At 46.2% G+C, this 9351-nt stretch overlaps 24 non-coding genes across 24 annotated transcripts; all 24 read left to right on the top strand.

The window, feature by feature from the left end:
* Positions 1–100: 100 nt before the first annotated feature.
* On the top strand, positions 101–173 carry TRNAT-UGU (transfer RNA threonine (anticodon UGU)). The gene has a single exon. It is a non-coding gene; the product is annotated as a tRNA-Thr (tRNA).
* Positions 174–641: 468 nt separating this feature from the next.
* TRNAL-CAG (transfer RNA leucine (anticodon CAG)) lies at positions 642–724 on the top strand. The gene has a single exon. It is a non-coding gene; the product is annotated as a tRNA-Leu (tRNA).
* A 107-nt stretch (positions 725–831) lies between these two features.
* Positions 832–904, top strand: TRNAT-UGU (transfer RNA threonine (anticodon UGU)). Its single transcript has one exon. It is a non-coding gene; the product is annotated as a tRNA-Thr (tRNA).
* A 468-nt stretch (positions 905–1372) lies between these two features.
* Positions 1373–1455, top strand: TRNAL-CAG (transfer RNA leucine (anticodon CAG)). The gene has a single exon. It is a non-coding gene; the product is annotated as a tRNA-Leu (tRNA).
* A 104-nt stretch (positions 1456–1559) lies between these two features.
* On the top strand, positions 1560–1632 carry TRNAT-UGU (transfer RNA threonine (anticodon UGU)). The gene has a single exon. It is a non-coding gene; the product is annotated as a tRNA-Thr (tRNA).
* Positions 1633–2101: 469 nt separating this feature from the next.
* On the top strand, positions 2102–2184 carry TRNAL-CAG (transfer RNA leucine (anticodon CAG)). Its single transcript has one exon. It is a non-coding gene; the product is annotated as a tRNA-Leu (tRNA).
* A 104-nt stretch (positions 2185–2288) lies between these two features.
* On the top strand, positions 2289–2361 carry TRNAT-UGU (transfer RNA threonine (anticodon UGU)). The gene has a single exon. It is a non-coding gene; the product is annotated as a tRNA-Thr (tRNA).
* Positions 2362–2829: 468 nt separating this feature from the next.
* On the top strand, positions 2830–2912 carry TRNAL-CAG (transfer RNA leucine (anticodon CAG)). Its single transcript has one exon. It is a non-coding gene; the product is annotated as a tRNA-Leu (tRNA).
* Positions 2913–3020: 108 nt separating this feature from the next.
* TRNAT-UGU (transfer RNA threonine (anticodon UGU)) lies at positions 3021–3093 on the top strand. The gene has a single exon. It is a non-coding gene; the product is annotated as a tRNA-Thr (tRNA).
* Positions 3094–3561: 468 nt separating this feature from the next.
* Positions 3562–3644, top strand: TRNAL-CAG (transfer RNA leucine (anticodon CAG)). Its single transcript has one exon. It is a non-coding gene; the product is annotated as a tRNA-Leu (tRNA).
* A 108-nt stretch (positions 3645–3752) lies between these two features.
* On the top strand, positions 3753–3825 carry TRNAT-UGU (transfer RNA threonine (anticodon UGU)). The gene has a single exon. It is a non-coding gene; the product is annotated as a tRNA-Thr (tRNA).
* Positions 3826–4293: 468 nt separating this feature from the next.
* TRNAL-CAG (transfer RNA leucine (anticodon CAG)) lies at positions 4294–4376 on the top strand. The gene has a single exon. It is a non-coding gene; the product is annotated as a tRNA-Leu (tRNA).
* A 109-nt stretch (positions 4377–4485) lies between these two features.
* TRNAT-UGU (transfer RNA threonine (anticodon UGU)) lies at positions 4486–4558 on the top strand. The gene has a single exon. It is a non-coding gene; the product is annotated as a tRNA-Thr (tRNA).
* Positions 4559–5026: 468 nt separating this feature from the next.
* Positions 5027–5109, top strand: TRNAL-CAG (transfer RNA leucine (anticodon CAG)). Its single transcript has one exon. It is a non-coding gene; the product is annotated as a tRNA-Leu (tRNA).
* Positions 5110–5217: 108 nt separating this feature from the next.
* TRNAT-UGU (transfer RNA threonine (anticodon UGU)) lies at positions 5218–5290 on the top strand. Its single transcript has one exon. It is a non-coding gene; the product is annotated as a tRNA-Thr (tRNA).
* Positions 5291–5945: 655 nt separating this feature from the next.
* TRNAT-UGU (transfer RNA threonine (anticodon UGU)) lies at positions 5946–6018 on the top strand. Its single transcript has one exon. It is a non-coding gene; the product is annotated as a tRNA-Thr (tRNA).
* Positions 6019–6487: 469 nt separating this feature from the next.
* Positions 6488–6570, top strand: TRNAL-CAG (transfer RNA leucine (anticodon CAG)). Its single transcript has one exon. It is a non-coding gene; the product is annotated as a tRNA-Leu (tRNA).
* Positions 6571–6674: 104 nt separating this feature from the next.
* TRNAT-UGU (transfer RNA threonine (anticodon UGU)) lies at positions 6675–6747 on the top strand. Its single transcript has one exon. It is a non-coding gene; the product is annotated as a tRNA-Thr (tRNA).
* A 469-nt stretch (positions 6748–7216) lies between these two features.
* On the top strand, positions 7217–7299 carry TRNAL-CAG (transfer RNA leucine (anticodon CAG)). The gene has a single exon. It is a non-coding gene; the product is annotated as a tRNA-Leu (tRNA).
* Positions 7300–7407: 108 nt separating this feature from the next.
* On the top strand, positions 7408–7480 carry TRNAT-UGU (transfer RNA threonine (anticodon UGU)). Its single transcript has one exon. It is a non-coding gene; the product is annotated as a tRNA-Thr (tRNA).
* A 468-nt stretch (positions 7481–7948) lies between these two features.
* Positions 7949–8031, top strand: TRNAL-CAG (transfer RNA leucine (anticodon CAG)). The gene has a single exon. It is a non-coding gene; the product is annotated as a tRNA-Leu (tRNA).
* A 108-nt stretch (positions 8032–8139) lies between these two features.
* TRNAT-UGU (transfer RNA threonine (anticodon UGU)) lies at positions 8140–8212 on the top strand. The gene has a single exon. It is a non-coding gene; the product is annotated as a tRNA-Thr (tRNA).
* A 467-nt stretch (positions 8213–8679) lies between these two features.
* On the top strand, positions 8680–8762 carry TRNAL-CAG (transfer RNA leucine (anticodon CAG)). The gene has a single exon. It is a non-coding gene; the product is annotated as a tRNA-Leu (tRNA).
* A 104-nt stretch (positions 8763–8866) lies between these two features.
* Positions 8867–8939, top strand: TRNAT-UGU (transfer RNA threonine (anticodon UGU)). Its single transcript has one exon. It is a non-coding gene; the product is annotated as a tRNA-Thr (tRNA).
* The last annotated feature ends 412 nt before the right edge of the window (positions 8940–9351 follow it).

Raw genomic sequence — 9351 nt, 5'->3', positions numbered from 1 at the left:
ATGGTTTTTTCACGGTTCCCCTACCTGCTAGTCTTTCACAGCCAAGAACGTTTTTTTTTTTTTTTTTTTTTTTTAACACATTTACACAACAGAGCACTGTGGCTCTATAGCTCAGGGGTTAGAGCACTGGTCTTGTAAACCAGGGGTCGTGAGTTCAAATCTCACTAGGGCCTAAGCATTATTTCATGCGCTGTATCTTTCTTTCCTGACAACCTATTTTCTTTCACCAGCTGTCTTATCAAAAACCGCCACTGCCTCTAGGTCAACTCCCCTTACATGAAAGATCACATTACATTCAACCCTGGTCAAGGTTCACAACATTGACCCCACTTTGAGCAAAAAAAAAAAAAAAAACCTTACTGGCTCCAAGAAGACTTAGACCACATTCATAACATTCTCTTCCTAAAAAGAGAGCGGCCGTATTCCGTTCTTCTGGATGGCCAAGAAGCCAAGACTGGTGCTTATGCCACCATTCATGGGTTGGCCTAATAACGGTAGCTATGATTCTAGAGCTGGAGGCTGCCTTACTTCTGCCCTCAAGGGCTAGGTGCCATTCACATGTCTTGATTGAAGGCTTCGTAGAAGACCACAATTCAGCTCTCTCAACCACCCTACTTTCCGGTGGCACAATGCACCTCCGTGTCAGGATGGCCGAGCGGTCTAAGGCGCTGCGTTCAGGTCGCAGTCTCCCCTGGAGGCGTGGGTTCAAATCCCACTTCTGACAGCGTTTGCATGGTTTTTTCACGGTTCCCCTACCTGCTAGTCTTTCACAGCCAAGAACGTTTTTTTTTTTTTTTTTTTTTTTAACACATTTACACAACAGAGCACTGTGGCTCTATAGCTCAGGGGTTAGAGCACTGGTCTTGTAAACCAGGGGTCGTGAGTTCAAATCTCACTAGGGCCTAAGCATTATTTCATGCGCTGTATCTTTCTTTCCTGACAACCTATTTTCTTTCACCAGCTGTCTTATCAAAAACCGCCACTGCCTCTAGGTCAACTCCCCTTACATGAAAGATCACATTACATTCAACCCTGGTCAAGGTTCACAACATTGACCCCACTTTGAGCAAAAAAAAAAAAAAAAACCTTACTGGCTCCAAGAAGACTTAGACCACATTCATAACATTCTCTTCCTAAAAAGAGAGCGGCCGTATTCCGTTCTTCTGGATGGCCAAGAAGCCAAGACTGGTGCTTATGCCACCATTCATGGGTTGGCCTAATAACGGTAGCTATGATTCTAGAGCTGGAGGCTGCCTTACTTCTGCCCTCAAGGGCTAGGTGCCATTCACATGTCTTGATTGAAGGCTTCGTAGAAGACCACAATTCAGCTCTCTCAACCACCCTACTTTCCGGTGGCACAATGCACCTCCGTGTCAGGATGGCCGAGCGGTCTAAGGCGCTGCGTTCAGGTCGCAGTCTCCCCTGGAGGCGTGGGTTCAAATCCCACTTCTGACAGCGTTTGCATGGTTTTTTCACGGTTCCCCTACCTGCTAGTCTTTCACAGCCAAGAACGTTTTTTTTTTTTTTTTTTTTAACACATTTACACAACAGAGCACTGTGGCTCTATAGCTCAGGGGTTAGAGCACTGGTCTTGTAAACCAGGGGTCGTGAGTTCAAATCTCACTAGGGCCTAAGCATTATTTCATGCGCTGTATCTTTCTTTCCTGACAACCTATTTTCTTTCACCAGCTGTCTTATCAAAAACCGCCACTGCCTCTAGGTCAACTCCCCTTACATGAAAGATCACATTACATTCAACCCTGGTCAAGGTTCACAACATTGACCCCACTTTGAGCAAAAAAAAAAAAAAAAAACCTTACTGGCTCCAAGAAGACTTAGACCACATTCATAACATTCTCTTCCTAAAAAGAGAGCGGCCGTATTCCGTTCTTCTGGATGGCCAAGAAGCCAAGACTGGTGCTTATGCCACCATTCATGGGTTGGCCTAATAACGGTAGCTATGATTCTAGAGCTGGAGGCTGCCTTACTTCTGCCCTCAAGGGCTAGGTGCCATTCACATGTCTTGATTGAAGGCTTCGTAGAAGACCACAATTCAGCTCTCTCAACCACCCTACTTTCCGGTGGCACAATGCACCTCCGTGTCAGGATGGCCGAGCGGTCTAAGGCGCTGCGTTCAGGTCGCAGTCTCCCCTGGAGGCGTGGGTTCAAATCCCACTTCTGACAGCGTTTGCATGGTTTTTTCACGGTTCCCCTACCTGCTAGTCTTTCACAGCCAAGAACGTTTTTTTTTTTTTTTTTTTTAACACATTTACACAACAGAGCACTGTGGCTCTATAGCTCAGGGGTTAGAGCACTGGTCTTGTAAACCAGGGGTCGTGAGTTCAAATCTCACTAGGGCCTAAGCATTATTTCATGCGCTGTATCTTTCTTTCCTGACAACCTATTTTCTTTCACCAGCTGTCTTATCAAAAACCGCCACTGCCTCTAGGTCAACTCCCCTTACATGAAAGATCACATTACATTCAACCCTGGTCAAGGTTCACAACATTGACCCCACTTTGAGCAAAAAAAAAAAAAAAAACCTTACTGGCTCCAAGAAGACTTAGACCACATTCATAACATTCTCTTCCTAAAAAGAGAGCGGCCGTATTCCGTTCTTCTGGATGGCCAAGAAGCCAAGACTGGTGCTTATGCCACCATTCATGGGTTGGCCTAATAACGGTAGCTATGATTCTAGAGCTGGAGGCTGCCTTACTTCTGCCCTCAAGGGCTAGGTGCCATTCACATGTCTTGATTGAAGGCTTCGTAGAAGACCACAATTCAGCTCTCTCAACCACCCTACTTTCCGGTGGCACAATGCACCTCCGTGTCAGGATGGCCGAGCGGTCTAAGGCGCTGCGTTCAGGTCGCAGTCTCCCCTGGAGGCGTGGGTTCAAATCCCACTTCTGACAGCGTTTGCATGGTTTTTTCACGGTTCCCCTACCTGCTAGTCTTTCACAGCCAAGAACGTTTTTTTTTTTTTTTTTTTTTTTTAACACATTTACACAACAGAGCACTGTGGCTCTATAGCTCAGGGGTTAGAGCACTGGTCTTGTAAACCAGGGGTCGTGAGTTCAAATCTCACTAGGGCCTAAGCATTATTTCATGCGCTGTATCTTTCTTTCCTGACAACCTATTTTCTTTCACCAGCTGTCTTATCAAAAACCGCCACTGCCTCTAGGTCAACTCCCCTTACATGAAAGATCACATTACATTCAACCCTGGTCAAGGTTCACAACATTGACCCCACTTTGAGCAAAAAAAAAAAAAAAAACCTTACTGGCTCCAAGAAGACTTAGACCACATTCATAACATTCTCTTCCTAAAAAGAGAGCGGCCGTATTCCGTTCTTCTGGATGGCCAAGAAGCCAAGACTGGTGCTTATGCCACCATTCATGGGTTGGCCTAATAACGGTAGCTATGATTCTAGAGCTGGAGGCTGCCTTACTTCTGCCCTCAAGGGCTAGGTGCCATTCACATGTCTTGATTGAAGGCTTCGTAGAAGACCACAATTCAGCTCTCTCAACCACCCTACTTTCCGGTGGCACAATGCACCTCCGTGTCAGGATGGCCGAGCGGTCTAAGGCGCTGCGTTCAGGTCGCAGTCTCCCCTGGAGGCGTGGGTTCAAATCCCACTTCTGACAGCGTTTGCATGGTTTTTTCACGGTTCCCCTACCTGCTAGTCTTTCACAGCCAAGAACGTTTTTTTTTTTTTTTTTTTTTTTTAACACATTTACACAACAGAGCACTGTGGCTCTATAGCTCAGGGGTTAGAGCACTGGTCTTGTAAACCAGGGGTCGTGAGTTCAAATCTCACTAGGGCCTAAGCATTATTTCATGCGCTGTATCTTTCTTTCCTGACAACCTATTTTCTTTCACCAGCTGTCTTATCAAAAACCGCCACTGCCTCTAGGTCAACTCCCCTTACATGAAAGATCACATTACATTCAACCCTGGTCAAGGTTCACAACATTGACCCCACTTTGAGCAAAAAAAAAAAAAAAAACCTTACTGGCTCCAAGAAGACTTAGACCACATTCATAACATTCTCTTCCTAAAAAGAGAGCGGCCGTATTCCGTTCTTCTGGATGGCCAAGAAGCCAAGACTGGTGCTTATGCCACCATTCATGGGTTGGCCTAATAACGGTAGCTATGATTCTAGAGCTGGAGGCTGCCTTACTTCTGCCCTCAAGGGCTAGGTGCCATTCACATGTCTTGATTGAAGGCTTCGTAGAAGACCACAATTCAGCTCTCTCAACCACCCTACTTTCCGGTGGCACAATGCACCTCCGTGTCAGGATGGCCGAGCGGTCTAAGGCGCTGCGTTCAGGTCGCAGTCTCCCCTGGAGGCGTGGGTTCAAATCCCACTTCTGACAGCGTTTGCATGGTTTTTTCACGGTTCCCCTACCTGCTAGTCTTTCACAGCCAAGAACGTTTTTTTTTTTTTTTTTTTTTTTTTAACACATTTACACAACAGAGCACTGTGGCTCTATAGCTCAGGGGTTAGAGCACTGGTCTTGTAAACCAGGGGTCGTGAGTTCAAATCTCACTAGGGCCTAAGCATTATTTCATGCGCTGTATCTTTCTTTCCTGACAACCTATTTTCTTTCACCAGCTGTCTTATCAAAAACCGCCACTGCCTCTAGGTCAACTCCCCTTACATGAAAGATCACATTACATTCAACCCTGGTCAAGGTTCACAACATTGACCCCACTTTGAGCAAAAAAAAAAAAAAAAACCTTACTGGCTCCAAGAAGACTTAGACCACATTCATAACATTCTCTTCCTAAAAAGAGAGCGGCCGTATTCCGTTCTTCTGGATGGCCAAGAAGCCAAGACTGGTGCTTATGCCACCATTCATGGGTTGGCCTAATAACGGTAGCTATGATTCTAGAGCTGGAGGCTGCCTTACTTCTGCCCTCAAGGGCTAGGTGCCATTCACATGTCTTGATTGAAGGCTTCGTAGAAGACCACAATTCAGCTCTCTCAACCACCCTACTTTCCGGTGGCACAATGCACCTCCGTGTCAGGATGGCCGAGCGGTCTAAGGCGCTGCGTTCAGGTCGCAGTCTCCCCTGGAGGCGTGGGTTCAAATCCCACTTCTGACAGCGTTTGCATGGTTTTTTCACGGTTCCCCTACCTGCTAGTCTTTCACAGCCAAGAACGTTTTTTTTTTTTTTTTTTTTTTTTAACACATTTACACAACAGAGCACTGTGGCTCTATAGCTCAGGGGTTAGAGCACTGGTCTTGTAAACCAGGGGTCGTGAGTTCAAATCTCACTAGGGCCTAAGCATTATTTCATGCGCTGTATCTTTCTTTCCTGACAACCTATTTTCTTTCACCAGCTGTCTTATCAAAAACCGCCACTGCCTCTAGGTCAACTCCCCTTACATGAAAGATCACATTACATTCAACCCTGGTCAAGGTTCACAACATTGACCCCACTTTGAGCAAAAAAAAAAAAAAAAACCTTACTGGCTCCAAGAAGACTTAGACCACATTCATAACATTCTCTTCCTAAAAAGAGAGCGGCCGTATTCCGTTCTTCTGGATGGCCAAGAAGCCAAGACTGGTGCTTATGCCACCATTCATGGGTTGGCCTAATAACGGTAGCTATGATTCTAGAGCTGGAGGCTGCCTTACTTCTGCCCTCAAGGGCTAGGTGCCATTCACATGTCTTGATTGAAGGCTTCGTAGAAGACCACAATTCAGCTCTCTCAACCACCCTACTTTCCGGTGGCACAATGCACCTCCGTGTCAGGATGGCCGAGCGGTCTAAGGCGCTGCGTTCAGGTCGCACTCTCCCCTGGAGGCGTGGGTTCAAATCCCACTTCTGACAGCGTTTGCATGGTTTTTTCACGGTTCCCCTACCTGCTAGTCTTTCACAGCCAAGAACGTTTTTTTTTTTTTTTTTTTTAACACATTTACACAACAGAGCACTGTGGCTCTATAGCTCAGGGGTTAGAGCACTGGTCTTGTAAACCAGGGGTCGTGAGTTCAAATCTCACTAGGGCCTAAGCATTATTTCATGCGCTGTATCTTTCTTTCCTGACAACCTATTTTCTTTCACCAGCTGTCTTATCAAAAACCGCCACTGCCTCTAGGTCAACTCCCCTTACATGAAAGATCACATTACATTCAACCCTGGTCAAGGTTCACAACATTGACCCCACTTTGAGCAAAAAAAAAAAAAAAAAACCTTACTGGCTCCAAGAAGACTTAGACCACATTCATAACATTCTCTTCCTAAAAAGAGAGCGGCCGTATTCCGTTCTTCTGGATGGCCAAGAAGCCAAGACTGGTGCTTATGCCACCATTCATGGGTTGGCCTAATAACGGTAGCTATGATTCTAGAGCTGGAGGCTGCCTTACTTCTGCCCTCAAGGGCTAGGTGCCATTCACATGTCTTGATTGAAGGCTTCGTAGAAGACCACAATTCAGCTCTCTCAACCACCCTACTTTCCGGTGGCACAATGCACCTCCGTGTCAGGATGGCCGAGCGGTCTAAGGCGCTGCGTTCAGGTCGCAGTCTCCCCTGGAGGCGTGGGTTCAAATCCCACTTCTGACAGCGTTTGCATGGTTTTTTCACGGTTCCCCTACCTGCTAGTCTTTCACAGCCAAGAACGTTTTTTTTTTTTTTTTTTTTAACACATTTACACAACAGAGCACTGTGGCTCTATAGCTCAGGGGTTAGAGCACTGGTCTTGTAAACCAGGGGTCGTGAGTTCAAATCTCACTAGGGCCTAAGCATTATTTCATGCGCTGTATCTTTCTTTCCTGACAACCTATTTTCTTTCACCAGCTGTCTTATCAAAAACCGCCACTGCCTCTAGGTCAACTCCCCTTACATGAAAGATCACATTACATTCAACCCTGGTCAAGGTTCACAACATTGACCCCACTTTGAGCAAAAAAAAAAAAAAAAAACCTTACTGGCTCCAAGAAGACTTAGACCACATTCATAACATTCTCTTCCTAAAAAGAGAGCGGCCGTATTCCGTTCTTCTGGATGGCCAAGAAGCCAAGACTGGTGCTTATGCCACCATTCATGGGTTGGCCTAATAACGGTAGCTATGATTCTAGAGCTGGAGGCTGCCTTACTTCTGCCCTCAAGGGCTAGGTGCCATTCACATGTCTTGATTGAAGGCTTCGTAGAAGACCACAATTCAGCTCTCTCAACCACCCTACTTTCCGGTGGCACAATGCACCTCCGTGTCAGGATGGCCGAGCGGTCTAAGGCGCTGCGTTCAGGTCGCAGTCTCCCCTGGAGGCGTGGGTTCAAATCCCACTTCTGACAGCGTTTGCATGGTTTTTTCACGGTTCCCCTACCTGCTAGTCTTTCACAGCCAAGAACGTTTTTTTTTTTTTTTTTTTTTTTTAACACATTTACACAACAGAGCACTGTGGCTCTATAGCTCAGGGGTTAGAGCACTGGTCTTGTAAACCAGGGGTCGTGAGTTCAAATCTCACTAGGGCCTAAGCATTATTTCATGCGCTGTATCTTTCTTTCCTGACAACCTATTTTCTTTCACCAGCTGTCTTATCAAAAACCGCCACTGCCTCTAGGTCAACTCCCCTTACATGAAAGATCACATTACATTCAACCCTGGTCAAGGTTCACAACATTGACCCCACTTTGAGCAAAAAAAAAAAAAAAAACCTTACTGGCTCCAAGAAGACTTAGACCACATTCATAACATTCTCTTCCTAAAAAGAGAGCGGCCGTATTCCGTTCTTCTGGATGGCCAAGAAGCCAAGACTGGTGCTTATGCCACCATTCATGGGTTGGCCTAATAACGGTAGCTATGATTCTAGAGCTGGAGGCTGCCTTACTTCTGCCCTCAAGGGCTAGGTGCCATTCACATGTCTTGATTGAAGGCTTCGTAGAAGACCACAATTCAGCTCTCTCAACCACCCTACTTTCCGGTGGCACAATGCACCTCCGTGTCAGGATGGCCGAGCGGTCTAAGGCGCTGCGTTCAGGTCGCAGTCTCCCCTGGAGGCGTGGGTTCAAATCCCACTTCTGACAGCGTTTGCATGGTTTTTTCACGGTTCCCCTACCTGCTAGTCTTTCACAGCCAAGAACGTTTTTTTTTTTTTTTTTTTTTTTTAACACATTTACACAACAGAGCACTGTGGCTCTATAGCTCAGGGGTTAGAGCACTGGTCTTGTAAACCAGGGGTCGTGAGTTCAAATCTCACTAGGGCCTAAGCATTATTTCATGCGCTGTATCTTTCTTTCCTGACAACCTATTTTCTTTCACCAGCTGTCTTATCAAAAACCGCCACTGCCTCTAGGTCAACTCCCCTTACATGAAAGATCACATTACATTCAACCCTGGTCAAGGTTCACAACATTGACCCCACTTTGAGCAAAAAAAAAAAAAAAACCTTACTGGCTCCAAGAAGACTTAGACCACATTCATAACATTCTCTTCCTAAAAAGAGAGCGGCCGTATTCCGTTCTTCTGGATGGCCAAGAAGCCAAGACTGGTGCTTATGCCACCATTCATGGGTTGGCCTAATAACGGTAGCTATGATTCTAGAGCTGGAGGCTGCCTTACTTCTGCCCTCAAGGGCTAGGTGCCATTCACATGTCTTGATTGAAGGCTTCGTAGAAGACCACAATTCAGCTCTCTCAACCACCCTACTTTCCGGTGGCACAATGCACCTCCGTGTCAGGATGGCCGAGCGGTCTAAGGCGCTGCGTTCAGGTCGCAGTCTCCCCTGGAGGCGTGGGTTCAAATCCCACTTCTGACAGCGTTTGCATGGTTTTTTCACGGTTCCCCTACCTGCTAGTCTTTCACAGCCAAGAACGTTTTTTTTTTTTTTTTTTTTAACACATTTACACAACAGAGCACTGTGGCTCTATAGCTCAGGGGTTAGAGCACTGGTCTTGTAAACCAGGGGTCGTGAGTTCAAATCTCACTAGGGCCTAAGCATTATTTCATGCGCTGTATCTTTCTTTCCTGACAACCTATTTTCTTTCACCAGCTGTCTTATCAAAAACCGCCACTGCCTCTAGGTCAACTCCCCTTACATGAAAGATCACATTACATTCAACCCTGGTCAAGGTTCACAACATTGACCCCACTTTGAGCAAAAAAAAAAAAAAAAAACCTTACTGGCTCCAAGAAGACTTAGACCACATTCATAACATTCTCTTCCTAAAAAGAGAGCGGCCGTATTCCGTTCTTCTGGATGGCCAAGAAGCCAAGACTGGTGCTTATGCCACCATTCATGGGTTGGCCTAATAACGGTAGCTATGATTCTAGAGCTGGAGGCTGCCTTACTTCTGCCCTCAAGGGCTAGGTGCCATTCACATGTCTTGATTGAAGGCTTCGTAGAA

This window comes from Hyperolius riggenbachi, chromosome 1, assembly GCF_040937935.1.
Source record: "Hyperolius riggenbachi isolate aHypRig1 chromosome 1, aHypRig1.pri, whole genome shotgun sequence".
Classification (NCBI taxonomy): Eukaryota; Metazoa; Chordata; class Amphibia; order Anura; family Hyperoliidae; genus Hyperolius; species Hyperolius riggenbachi.
Note: the sequence above shows the minus strand (reverse complement) of the source record. Positions and strands in the feature narration are given on the sequence as shown.